Source organism: Camellia sinensis, chromosome 4 (assembly GCF_055761805.1).
Source record: "Camellia sinensis isolate YWXY chromosome 4, ASM5576180v1, whole genome shotgun sequence".
In the NCBI taxonomy this organism is placed as follows: Eukaryota; Viridiplantae; Streptophyta; class Magnoliopsida; order Ericales; family Theaceae; genus Camellia; species Camellia sinensis.
The window spans coordinates 113,549,475-113,563,422 of record NC_138964.1 but is presented as its reverse complement, the minus strand read 5'-3'; positions in this window follow the sequence as shown (position 1 = coordinate 113,563,422).

The following is a 13,948-nucleotide window of genomic DNA, read 5'->3' as shown; positions in this document are numbered from 1 at the left end:
GAATAATAACAATACCTGTTTCATTGCAAAGCATGTTGGCATCTGGAATTTGGTCCCCACAAACATCAAGCACCTCAGCACATATGCGAGCTTGCCAATCTTGATTAGAAGCTAATGTTAGGGAAAATATATGATTACCCACAAATAAATCAAGCAATGGGAATAAAAACTAATGCGGCAAAATTAAATCAACAACGATGCAAGAATTTTATGTGGTTCCCTCAATGTGAGGTACGTCCACGAGATCGAAATCTGATTCCACTATCAACCAAAAAGTTTTCAAACGAGACACGAATGGTCTCACAAAACCACCCTTAGGTGAATTCCAAATAATCACAAATAATCCAGATAAAAGACCTCACCAAATAGATGAACAAAAGTCTTCAAAATAGAGTTGAAGAAGACCCAAAAATAACAACCCAAATCAACCGAGCAGGCACACTGACAATGCTTCAAAGCATCCAAAGATTGAAAACCAAGAAAGACTTCCAAGCATGAGTCTGAAAAAGCACTCCCACCGAATTGAACTTGTAACAGCTACCAAAGTGGAAGAACATAAACAATATATATATATATATATATATATATATATTATTGATTTTGGGGTTTTTATTCAAACCCTAATTCTTACCAAATAGATTATTAAATACCCATTGGGCCTCCAAAAATGAGATATAATATATTAAAAATATATTATAACTAACACCAAACCAAATTAAATTCTTTAATAAACCAATTGGATCCCATAATTTACTAAGGAGGTATACCCAACAATTCTCCCCCTACCCACATAGGTGGATACATCAACCATACCCATCAAAGTTTGACACTTCAAATGTTTGTCCCTCGACAAAGTCTTAGTCAACATATCCGAAGTATTATCATTTGTGTGAACCTTTTCGAGTTGCAACAACTTCGAATCTAACACATCACGAATCCAATGGTATCTCACATCAATGTGTTTTGATCTCGAATAAAAAATAGAGTTTATACTTAAATGAATAGCACTTTGACTATCACAATAAAGCACATACCTTCCTTGCTTCAAACCCAACTCTTGTAAAAATTTCTTCAACCATAACTCTTCTTTGCAAGCCTCCGTAATGGCAATAAATTCAGCTTCGATAGTTGAGAGAACAACAAATTTTTGTAATTTAGATTGCCATGCCACAGCTCCCCGTGCAAAATTCATCAAATACCCCAAAGTAGATTTCCTATAATCAACATCACCGGCCATGTCAGAATTCGTGAACCCATCAAGCATCGGCTTACCATTCCCAAAACACAAACACACCTTTGAAGTCCCTCGAAGATACCTTAGAATCTATTTAACCGCTGCCCAATGTTCTTTACCTGGATTAGAGATAAATCGACTCACCACACCAACGACGTGAGCAATATCCGGCCTTGTACAAACCATGGCGTACATCAAAGAACCAACCGTTGAAGCATAAGAAATTTTCTGCATCTCTTCCTTGTCTTTCTCACTTGTGGGACATTGATTCAAACTAAGCTTGAAGTGACCCACAAGTGGACAACCAACCGACTTTGCTTTATCCATGTTGAACCTCTCAAGAACTTTTTCAATGTAGCTTTTTTGAGGCAACCAAATTAGCCCCTTTTTGCGATCACGAACAATTTTCATACCAAGTATTTGCTTTGCCGATCCCAAATCTTTCATAGGAAACGACTTGCTCAACTCCAATTTCAACTTGTTAATCATAGTGTAATTTTGACCCACAATTAACATGTTATCAACATAAAGCAAAAGAATAATAAATTTACCATCCGGAAAATTTTTCACACAATGGTCTGAAGTGGTTTTAGAAAAACCATTATTCATCATGAAAGAGTCAAATTGTTTGTACCATTACCGTGGGGCTTACTTAAGGCCATATAAACTTTTCTTCAATTTGCAAACAAATTTCTCTTTCCCTTTCTCTACAAAACCTTCCGGTTGCTCCATCTAAATTTCTTCTTCAAGGTCACCATGAAGAAATGCGGTCTTCATATCAAGTTGCTCAACTTCAAGGTTCATACTTGTGGCCATGCCAAGTACAACCCGAATAGAAGACATCTTCACAATTGACGAGAAAATCTCATCAAAGTCAATACCTTTCTTTTGCCCAAAGCCTTTCACAACAAGACGTGCTTTGTACCTCATATTCTTGCCATCATTCTTCAAATTGAAGACCCACTTATTTTTCAATATTTTTCTCCCCTTAGGCAACTTCACGAAATCATAAGTGTGATTTTCAAGTAAGGAATTCATCTCTTCTTTCATGGCCTTTTTCCAATCATCTTTCTTTGCATACTCAATTGTTTCCTGGTAGCTTTCAAGCTCTCCTTGATCAGAAATCAACACAAATTCATTGGAAGGATGCTTTCTTGAAGGTTGCCAGTCCCTTGTAGATTTTCTCAACTCAAGTTGTGGTGGCGGTTCTTGAGTTGAATGTTCTTCCTCAATTTCGAGCTCAACTTCATTTGGAGTAGCATCATTATCTACATCTTCAAAAGGTGGCTGCACATCTCCCTTATTTTCATTATCTACCGAAGACGAAGGAGATGGATCAATGTCAATGAGATCACTAGTTTTTGGCTCCGGTTGATTATCTTTGCCAAAGTCTTCAATTGTTTGGTCTTTAAGAAACACAACATCACGGCTTCGAATAACTTTCTTGTCGAGCGGATCCCACAATTTATAACCAAATTCATCACGCCCATAGCCAAGAAAAATACATTGTCTTGACTTGCTATCAAGCTTGGATCTCTCATTCTTGGGAATGTGAACATAGGCTTGGCAACCAAACACTCTCAAGTGCTCATAAGACACATTTTTGTTGGTCCAAACTCTTTTGGGAACATCACCATTCAAAGGATAGGAATGAGACAAATTGATCACGTCAACCGTTGTTCTCATTGTCTCACCCCAAAAGGATCTTGGCAATTTAGCATGTGAAAGCAAACACCTAGTTCTTTCCACAATGGTGCGGTTCATCCTCTCGGCAATGCCATTTTGTTGACAAGTCTTCTTAACTGTCTTTTGATGTCGAATACCTTGAATGCGACAATACTCTTCAAATGGCCCAATGTATTCACCACCATTGTCTATTCAGATGTATTTCAATTTATGCCCTGTTTTTCTTTCAACCATGGCCTGAAAATGCTTAAATACATCTAAAACTTGATCTTTAGTTTTTAGTATAAAAGTCCAAACTTTTCTTAAATAATCATCAATGGAAGTAACAAAATAAAGTGCACCACTATGTGTTCTAGATTTTAAAGAACCACAAACATCCGAATGAATCAACTCCAAAACATTTTCTTTTTTAGAACTAACATTTTTATGAAAAGAAACTCTATGTTGTTTACCCGCCAAACAACGAATACAAGTTTTAAGATGTGTACCTTTCAAACCGAGTAGAACCTCTTTCTTAAACAAAACTTGCAGCCCCTTTTCACTCATATGCCCAAGCCGCTTGTGCCACAATTCGGTAGAAGTATCATCTTCAAGTGTATTGACAACACCTTTACAAATTTTTCCTGGCATTGAATAAAGTGTATGAGTTTTCTTGTACTTAGCTACCACCAAAAAACCCTTTGTGAGTTTCCATATTCCATCACCAAATTTGTTGGTGTAGCCTTCATTATCTAGCTTCCCAGTAGAGATCAAATTGAGGCAAATGTCGAGAACATGCCTCACATCTTTAAGCAACAACTTGAAGCCCAAATTTGTTTCCAAGCAAACATCACCCATGCCGACAATCTTGGACAAACCTTCATTACCCATTCGAACACACCCATAATCTCCTTTGGTGTAGGCAGTGAAGAAATCAACTCGAGAAGTCACATGAAAAGAAACGACAGAATCAATCACCCAATTGCTTTCTTGGCCCACAAAATTGATACAATCATCTTCACAAACGACCATGAAATCATCAGTAGTAACCACCGTTGTGTCTTCTTGCTTCTTATCCACACTTTTGTCACATATTTTCTCTTTGTTCTTGAGCTTTCGGCATTCCCGCTTCATGTGCCCTTTCTCATGGCAATAATGGCACTCAATGTCTTTCTTTGAAAAAGAATTATCTCTTGATTTGTCACAGCTTTGATCACGACCATGAGGAGTCTTACTCCTTTCCTTTGTTTTGTTTCAGCCTCTCACAACAAATGCTTCCGAATGAGAGGAGCCCACTGATTTTCTTGTAGTTTCTTCATTCAACAAGCTACCAGTGACTTGGCTCATTGTGACAACTCCATCGAGCGTCGAATTACTAACCGTTACAACCAAAGTCTCACAACTTTTGAGAAAAGAACTAAGTAGTATCAAAGCTTGCAACTCATCATCAAAAATAATTTTCATAGAAACAAGTTAGTTAACAATACTCTTTATTTCATTCAAATGTTCCGGAATAGGGTTGCCATCTTTATATTTTAAATTAATCTACTTTCGAAACAGAAAGACTTTATTTGTGACTGATTTCCTGTCATAAAGGCCTTCTAATTTTTTTCCATAAATCATGTGTTGAAGTTTCAGTAGCAACATTATGAAACACACTATCATCAATCCATTGACGGATAACACCAACGACTTTTCGATTAAGCCTCTTCCATTCATCATCTTTCATACTATCGGGTTTGCCACTATCACCCTCAATAGGCCCATACAAATCTTTACAAAATAATAGGTTCTCCATTTTAGTTTTTCAAGTTACTCAATTACTTCCATTGAAGCTAGACAGACGACCCACATTCCCTGAATAAACAAATCCAAATAAACTATAAGTTCTAATACCAGTTGTTAAGGAAAATATATGATTCTCCACAAGTAAATCAACCAATGGGAATAAAAACTAATACAGAAAAATTAAATCTATAACGACACAAGAATTTTACGTGGTTCTCTCAATGTGAGGTACGTCGAATCGAAATCTGATTCCACTATCAACCAAAAAGTTTCTAAACGAGACACAAATGGTCTCACAAAACTACCCTTAGGTGAATTCCAAATAATCACAAATAATCAAGAGAAAAGACCTTACCAAATAGACAAACAAAAGTTTTCGAAACAGAGTTGAAGAAGACCCAAAAATAACAACCCAAATTAACCGAACATGCACACTGACAATGCTTCAAAGCATCCAAAGATTGAAAACCAAAAAAGACATCCAAGCATGAGTCCGAAAAAGCACTCCCACCGAATTGAACTTGTAGCAGCTAACGTGGAAGAACATAAGCAATATATATATATATATATATATATATTGTTGAGTCTATGTTAAACTGTTTGATATCGTTTCTGTTTATAGTTTATTAGATAAAAATAACTTATATAAATTTAAAAAAATTAATTATTTGAAAGTTGGAAAAGTTGCTGAGCCCACATCAATTGTTAGAGTTTTATGTATGAAAAATCAATTTATTTAAAAATTCCTATAATTTTTTTAAAAACACGACATATAATTCCTATTTTTTAACAGTAGTGTTACACGCATCGATTGGTATACTAATTAGTGTACTAAGATATACTATGACATTGTCACTTTAAAATTATGACCCCACCCATTATACAAACTACAAAGACCCAAAACCTCTAAAATTATACCACATCCTCTGTTAGTACACTAATTGATATACTAATTGATACATATAACATTAATTATTTTTAATGCTTTTGCTCTGGATACAAATAATCAAGTCCTATGTGCATTTATTAATGTGAGTTTCACCGTGTTGTGTCTAAGCGTGTCTAAGGCAGGTTATCAGAGCCACCTTAATAAATACATGAAAAACTCATCATTATATTTAGTGATAATAAAATGAAATAAAAATTTCATTTATATATAGTATTTTCGTTTTAGCGAAGAAAATGTTAGAGAGGAAACAATTTGGGGAAGTTATAAAAAAAATAAAATTTAATAATGTAGAACATGAATTTTTGATTTTGTCAATTTAAATCTTAGCCTTTTGATTATTTTTAATCTTAATTATCTAACTATTTCCATGAAGTAAAACTATTTTAAAAAAAAAAATAGTATTTTAGTTACTAAACTCACACTCAATATAGGTGTATGAAAACTAATTTTTTTTCCATACACCTATATTGAATTTTAATAACTAAAATATTATTTTTCTATCAAGTTAGTGGTGTTTTGGGACGTTGTAAAAAACTGGCTTTTGACTTTTTTTTAGTCTATTTTGTCTTTTTGTAAATAAAAAATATAACAGGTGATATGACTCAAAATGTATAAAAAGCCAAAAACTGGCTTTTTACTGGGCTGCCTTAATGGTAATAGGCAAAGGTTTGGATTAAAAATAAATTAAAATATTAGAGTTTAAATTAACAACATTAAAAACTCTAAATTAATTTTGTCATAAGATCAAAATCTTGAATTTGTATATATATACATTTTTTTTTCCAACCAATTTTTATGCACAATTGTCATCTAGGTCAAGGGAGAGGAAAGCTTAATTACCTCATACCAGGAATGCCTGTAACAAATGCTTTCATAGATTCAGTCTCTTGGAGAGCTCTGAGCTTCAAGAAAATCTTCTCACCTTGAGCATAGTTGTTCCCAAAACAAGCTCTGGATATTACATCTCCAGAAAAGCTTCTCATATCACAATCAATATTTATGTCTGCCACACCACCCTCACACTCTATTCTTCTCTTCCAAGAGTTAACCAAAGTCATTGAACATTCAGAAACTAGGTTCATCATTCCCTACAATACCATTAAGTCCACATGGTCACATGATATATTATAGGATTTCGATCTTCTAAATTTTATTTGTAGAACAAAAGATTTTATTTTATTTCATAAGAAAGTAATACATCAACAAAATTCAAAATCCATGGTATACATATCTGTCATGTCATTACACTATTTTTTTTAAAGGGAAACTAATAATTCAGTGGTGTCAAAATATATATATATATATATATATATTACAAATTTGTGGTGAAATTTATAATTTTAATTATTAATATTTATAATATTTACCATCTATTTGTAAAATCTATCACATTATTGAAGTAGATCCTATTTCATATATATATATATATATGAAGAGGTATCATCATCTGCTCATGGACATCAGTCCTCTGCTCACCGCAATCAGGTTTCATCACCATCTGCTCATGGACAGCTGTCTTTGTCTGTTAGACCTGCACCATCACAGATCTGTAAACTTAGTGGAATTAGTTGTGGTGGTTAGACTAGTTTGTTATGAGTTAGTTAATTTGTTTAGAGTTAGTTTCAGATTAGATATTTTGTATGATTTAGATACAGTATATAAACCAATGTAACCAACAGATTTAAAATAATGAAAATATAATAAGTTTCCAAGAATCTCAATATGGTATCAGAGCATTAAGCTCTCGTGAGCAAGATCCACAAGTCTTCAATGGCTGATTCTTCTCTCCCACCAAATCTCAGTTTACTGATTTCCAATTTCAACTCTCTCATTACAGTGAAGCTCGAATCCAACAATTTTCTCATATGGAAATCTCAGATGACAAATGTGCTTAAAGCATCTGGATTTCTTGATCATGTTAATGGATCACATCCATGTCCATCTCCAGAACTCATTGATGAATCTGGAAAAACTGTTTCAAATCCAAGTTATGTGCAATGGCAATTGATTGATGCACATTTGCTCACTTGACATCTCACTCTGCTCTTGGTGTATGTTGATGGCATCTTATTAACTGGTGATGATTCTGCTTTCATTGATCTACTTCTTCAACACATGCACCAGTCATTTTCCATGAAAGACCTTGGTTCTTTGTCTTATTTTCTGGGCATTTCAGTTCAGTCTGATGAGCATGGTTCCTTTTTATCTCAAGCTAAATATGCTGCTGCATTATTGCACAAAGCTGGAATGGCCGATTGCAAACCATGTTCCTCTCCTATGGTTGTTAAAGCTGTTTGTTCTACAACTGATTCTCTGCCATTTGCTCAGCCCTCACTATATCGAAGTTTGGTTGGTGGCCTGCAATATTTGACTATTACCAGACCTAATCTCTCCTATGCTGTTAATCAAGCATGTCAGTTTATGTCTCTCCCTACTAATGCTCATTTTCAAGCTGTTAAGAGGCTCCTTAGATATGTTAAAGGGACTCTCCATTATGGTCTCTTTTTCACCCCAAGTTCATTTGCTCTTTCTACCTTCTCCGACTCTAACTGGGCCAGTGATAGTCTTGATCGAAAATCAACCTCTGGCTATTGTGTATATCTCGGCTCAAACTTGATTTCATGGTATTTGCTCACTTGTCTTACTGCAGCTCTATCTTCATCCATTTATTCCTCTGTTCTTCATCTGACTCAAAGTGATCAGGTATGGCAATTCTTAGAGAAGCAGTTTACGTCAGTTTCACGGTCTCATATTCATCAACTAAAAACCAAACTTCAAACTCTTCGTAAGAACTCATCTTCAATGGAGGTATATCTATCTCAAATCAAAGATCTTGCAGCACAGCTTGCTCTAGCTTCTGCAAAAGTTGATGATAAAGATCTGGTTTTCCTAACTTTGAATGGTTTACCAGAGGAATATGATGCTTTCAAAACTTCTATTCGTACTCGGTCTGAGCCTGTCAAAATGGACCATTTGTGTTCATTGTTATGTTCCGAATGCATTCATATTGAACAGAAACTTAAACAGTCTACTGGCACTGATCTTAATGTTGCCTACTCTGCCTCACGAGGATCATCTTCATCAGGTTATGATTCTTCAAATTTTGTTAATAAAGGTTTTCACTCTGCAAGAGGTAGAGGTTCTTATCGTGGTTTCAGAGGCAGATATAATGCTGTTCGAGGTGGCAGATTCAATAATAGATACCACAATAATCATAATAATAATAGATCCAGAGGAGTTTTTGCTTCCAACTCAGGATGTCAGATTTGTGGAGGTTGGAATCATAATGCTTTTGACTGCTGGCATCGACTGGATCCTAATTTTCAGCCTTTCTCAGGCAGCACTTCCTCTCAGTCTTCTCTGTCTCAGTCAAAGGCTTATGCTGCTTCAGTTCCTCAGTCCTATGCTGCTTCAGTTCCTCAGTCTTCTTCTGATCCTCCCATACCTCCTTGGTATGTTGACTCTGCAGCTACCAATCATCTGACCAATGACTTGACTAATCTGCAACAATTTCAGCCTTATCAAGGTCAGGATCATGTTCAAGTTGGTAATGGCTCTTCCTTACAAATTAGTCATATAGCTAAAGGTATCTTGCCAACTCCACAGTTTTCTTTTCCTCTCTCAAATCTTCTTCATGTTCCTGCCATTTCTTCAAATCTTTTATCTGTACATCAACTCACCAAAGACCTCAACTGTCTTGTTATTTTTTATGCTAACACTTTTGTCATTCAGGACAAATGCACGAACAAGATTCTGCATAGAGGTGTTAATATCAATGGTCTTTACCAGTTCATTCCTTCATCTGAACAATGTTCTTCTCCTCAAGTTTTTCAATCTAGCACTTCAGCACCTGTGCTTCAGTCACCTACTTCAGCCCCTGTGTCTGATAGCACTCCAGCATCTGTGTTTCAGTCAAGCACTTCAGCACCTGTGTCTGATTTGCTTTGGCATCAAAGATTAGGCCATCCATCCTCTTTAAAGCTTCAGCATCTGGCTGGTGTTTTACCAAATAAATTGTCTTTTAATAAGGCCTTGTCTTGCCTTGATTGTAATGTGTCTAAATCTCATAGACTTCCTTTCACATTGTCTAATGCTTCTGTCAATTGTCCTTTTGCCTTAGTTCATAGTGATGTATGGGGTCCCTTTACAGTAGATAATGCTCCATTTCGTTTCTATGTTTTGTTTGTGGATGATTACAGTAGATTTACTTGGGTGTATCCTTTGAACTACAAGAGTGAGGTGTATGATAAATTGCTTGTATTCAAAGCATATATTGATACTCAATTTCAGACTTCTCTTAAAATACTTCGGACTGATTGTGGCACTGAATTTGTCAATAAAAGAATTGATACTTTGTTGTCTTCTCATGGCATTATTCATCAACGTAGTTGTCCCTATGCTCAAGCTCAAAATGGCATAGCTGAACGCAAACACAGACACATTATTGAAACTACCATCACTTTGCTTCATCACTCAGCTGTTCCAATTAAGTTTTGGTTTGATGCCATTGCCACAGCCACATTTCTCATTAACAGAATGCCTTCTAGTATTTTACATCACAAGACACCTTTTAAAATGTTGTTTCATAGCATACCTGATTTTTCTCTTTTCAAAGTGTTTGGTTGCCAGTGCTTCCCTTGGTTAAAGCCTTATGCTCCTCACAAGCTGGCACCAAAATCCATGTCTTGTGTTTTCTTAGGATACCATCCTACTATTAAGGGATATAGATGTCTTGAGCCTCTTTCTGGAAAAATCTACATTTCTAGGCATGTCATTTTTAATGAATCATGTTTTCCTTTCTCTCAGCAACAGTCCTCAGTTTCCTCTTCTTCATCTTCAGATTTATCTACTCTTACATCCTTTTTCTGGCCTTCTTCACTCAGTTCTTCATCTGCTACTCCTACTCAGTCTCCTTCTTCATCTGTTTCATCTCCTACTCCTTCTGAGCCCTCTTCCAAATCTGAGTCTACTCCTCCTACTCCTCCTCTTCCTCAGCCTATACCTATTTCCTCCATTACTATTGATTTACCTCCTCCTTCTCTTCCTTTCTCCGTGTCTAACATACATCCCATGATTACTAGATCTAAACATAAACTTCCTCACTGTTTTTCTGCTAAAGTATCTCTTCTTGAAACTGAACCTACATCTGTTCATGATGCTCTTCACTCTCCTGTGTGGTTTCAAGCCATGCAGAAAGAACATCAAGCTCTTCAACAACAAGGCACTTGGGACCTTGTTCCTCTTCCTTCTCATAAAATTGCCATTGGGTGCAAATGGGTTTTTCGCATTAAAAGAGATTCCAATGGTACTATTGCTCGTTATAAAGCTAGATTGGTGGCCAAGGGATTTTTACAACAAGAGGGTATTGATTTCCATGAGACTTTTAGTCCCGTGGCTAAACAACCCACTATTCGAATCTTTTTAAGTGTTGCTCTTCAATCTCAATGGTCTATCAAACAGCTTGACATCTCCAATGCATTTCTTCATGGTACTCTTCAAGAAGAGGTCTATATGCTGCAGCTTCCAGGGTTTGAACAATCTTCTACTCATGTTTGCAAACTCAAGAAGGCCTTGTATGGTCTCAAACAAGCCCCTAGGGCTTGGTACTCCACTTTTTCAACTTTCTTACTTTCTCAAGGATTCACCAACAGTCTGTCTGATGCCTCTCTTTTTATCAGAAAAACTTCTACAAGTCTCACTCTGCTCTTGGTGTATGTTGATGACATCTTATTAACTGGTGATGATTCTGCTTTCATTGATCTACTTCTTCAACACATGCACCAATCATTTTCCATGAAAGACCTTGGTTCTTTGTCTTATTTTCTGGGCATTTCAGTTCAGTCTGATGAGCATGGTTCCTTTTTATCTCAAGCTAAATATGCTGCTGCATTATTGCACAAAGCTGGAATGGCCGATTGCAAACCATGTTCCTCTCCTATGGTTGTTAAAGCTGTGTGTTCTACAACTGATTCTCTGCCATTTGCTCAGTCCTCACTATATCGAAGTTTGGTTGGTGGCCTGCAATATTTGACTATTACCAGACCTGATCTCTCCTATGCTGTTAATCAAGCATGTCAGTTTATGTCTCTCCCTACTAATGCTCATTTTCAAGCTGTTAAGAGGCTCCTTAGATATGTTAAAGGGACTCTCCATTATGGTCTCTTTTTTACCCCAAGTTCATTTGCTCTTTCTACCTTCTCCGACTCTAACTGGGCCAGTGATAGTCTTGATCGAAAATCAACCTCTGGCTATTGTGTATATCTCGGCTCAAACTTGATTTCATGGTCCGCTAAAAAGCAAGCAACTGTTTCTAGATCATCCACTGAAGCTGAGTATCGAGCCTTAGCTCATGCCACAGCTGAGCTCACTTGGATTCAACAATTACTTAAGGACTTCTGTGTCTCATCTTCTACTGTTCCTGTCATATGGTGTGATAGTTTATCTGCCATGGCCTTAGCATCCAACCCTGTTTTCCATTCACGGTCCAAACATATAGAAATCGATTGTCATTTTATTCGGGAAAAAGTGGTTGCCAATCAGATTGCACTTAAGTATATTCCTACCATGGATCAAGTCGCTGATATTTTCACAAAGTCTCTTTCGCCTTCCAGATTTCATTACCTTCGTGACAATCTGCTAGTGGTTTCTTCCCCTATCCGCTTGCGGGGGGCTGAAGAGGTATCATCATCTGCTCATGGACATCAGTCCTCTACTCACTGCAATCAAGTTTCATCACCATCTGCTCATGGACAGCTGTCTTTGTCTGTTAGACCTGCACCATCACAGATCTGTAAACTTAGTGGAATTAGTTGTGGTGGTTAGACTAGTTTGTCATGAGTTAGTTAATTTGTTTAGAGTTAGTTTCAGATTAGATATTTTGTATGATTTAGATACAGTATATAAACCAATGTAACCAACAGATTTAAAATAATGAAAATATAATAAGTTTCCAAGAATCTCAATAATGTATAATAATTTCATGGCAGATAAGATTTAGGCTAAATTACACTTTATCCCCTCGTTGCCATTATCACTTTACCTCATTCAACTAAAATTTATTACATTTTTCCCTTGCCACTTAATCTTCTAATTTGTTTCAATTTCAACCTTCTGTCACCATTTTGCTATGAATTTTTTTTTTTTGAAAACATGATATATGAGCTGTACATATCAATTTTAGGACTAAAATGTTCATTCAAAAGGTGATTATTACACATATGTGTGATAAATATGTATATATTTTGGATTCTGCTTATGAAAATTAGTGTGTTTGGTGTGATTTTTCAAAAATTGTTTTTAGTTAAGTTTTTGTTTATTTTTGTTTAAATATTAATTCTCGAGAGATGATTTTAGGTCATCGTTGTTTCTTTAAGTCCTTTCTTTATTTTTCTTTCTTTTATTATTTCTTCATGAACTATTAGAAACCAATTCGAGCCTTTATGTTAACCTTTCTTTATTTAATCCCATAACTCATTTTTTTTTAGATATGTTGGGATTATTTGAGTTTAACGGGGCAAAAAAAAGTTGAAAAGAAAACTAAAAAAAGTGGAAAAAAAAAAGAAGAAGAAATAAATTGTGTTCAATGAAAAATAAATAAATAAAGGAAGAAGAAAAAACAAGAGGACAAGTTGAAAAAAAAAATGTGTGCAAGACATTGGAGTAATGTTCTAATTGTGTTTATTTTTATCCCAATTATTTCTCAGATATCCATTTTCTTCACCTTTACCTTTTTTATTTTCTTTATTTTTTCATAATTCCTTGACCCTTACATTACAACCAAATAAAAATCCTATTTGATCTTGGAATGGTATGGTTTTGATTTGGATATGATCGATAAAAGTGATAGTGTGGTAATTTTAATTTTTAGCATTTGGCATTCCTTTCATGAGATTATTTGTTCTTTCATATTAGCGTTTTTCAAAAGTTTAGTATGCGAGATATTTTGTTTTTAATTTACATTATTTTACTCGCATATATTGAGAGTAATTTTTTACATTATATTTTGAGTGGTTTATTTGTTGAGTGCAATAACTTGTGAGATTTGAGTTGAGCATGTTTTGGAAAGAAATTTGGATTATATTTCACTTTAAGACTAATACACTATTTATATTGGCTGAACTTTTCGCATACTCCAAATTTTGAATTTTTACTTGTTGCTAGTGTCTTGAACTTTGATTGATAATCTTATTAAGATTGTGAAATTCATGACTTGTTCTTTAACTTTGTGCATGAGAATGAAAGAAATCCTTTGAGTGAAGAAATTTTTAGGTATTTGTAAGTACTATCTCTGGAAACCCTCATGAAACTAAATT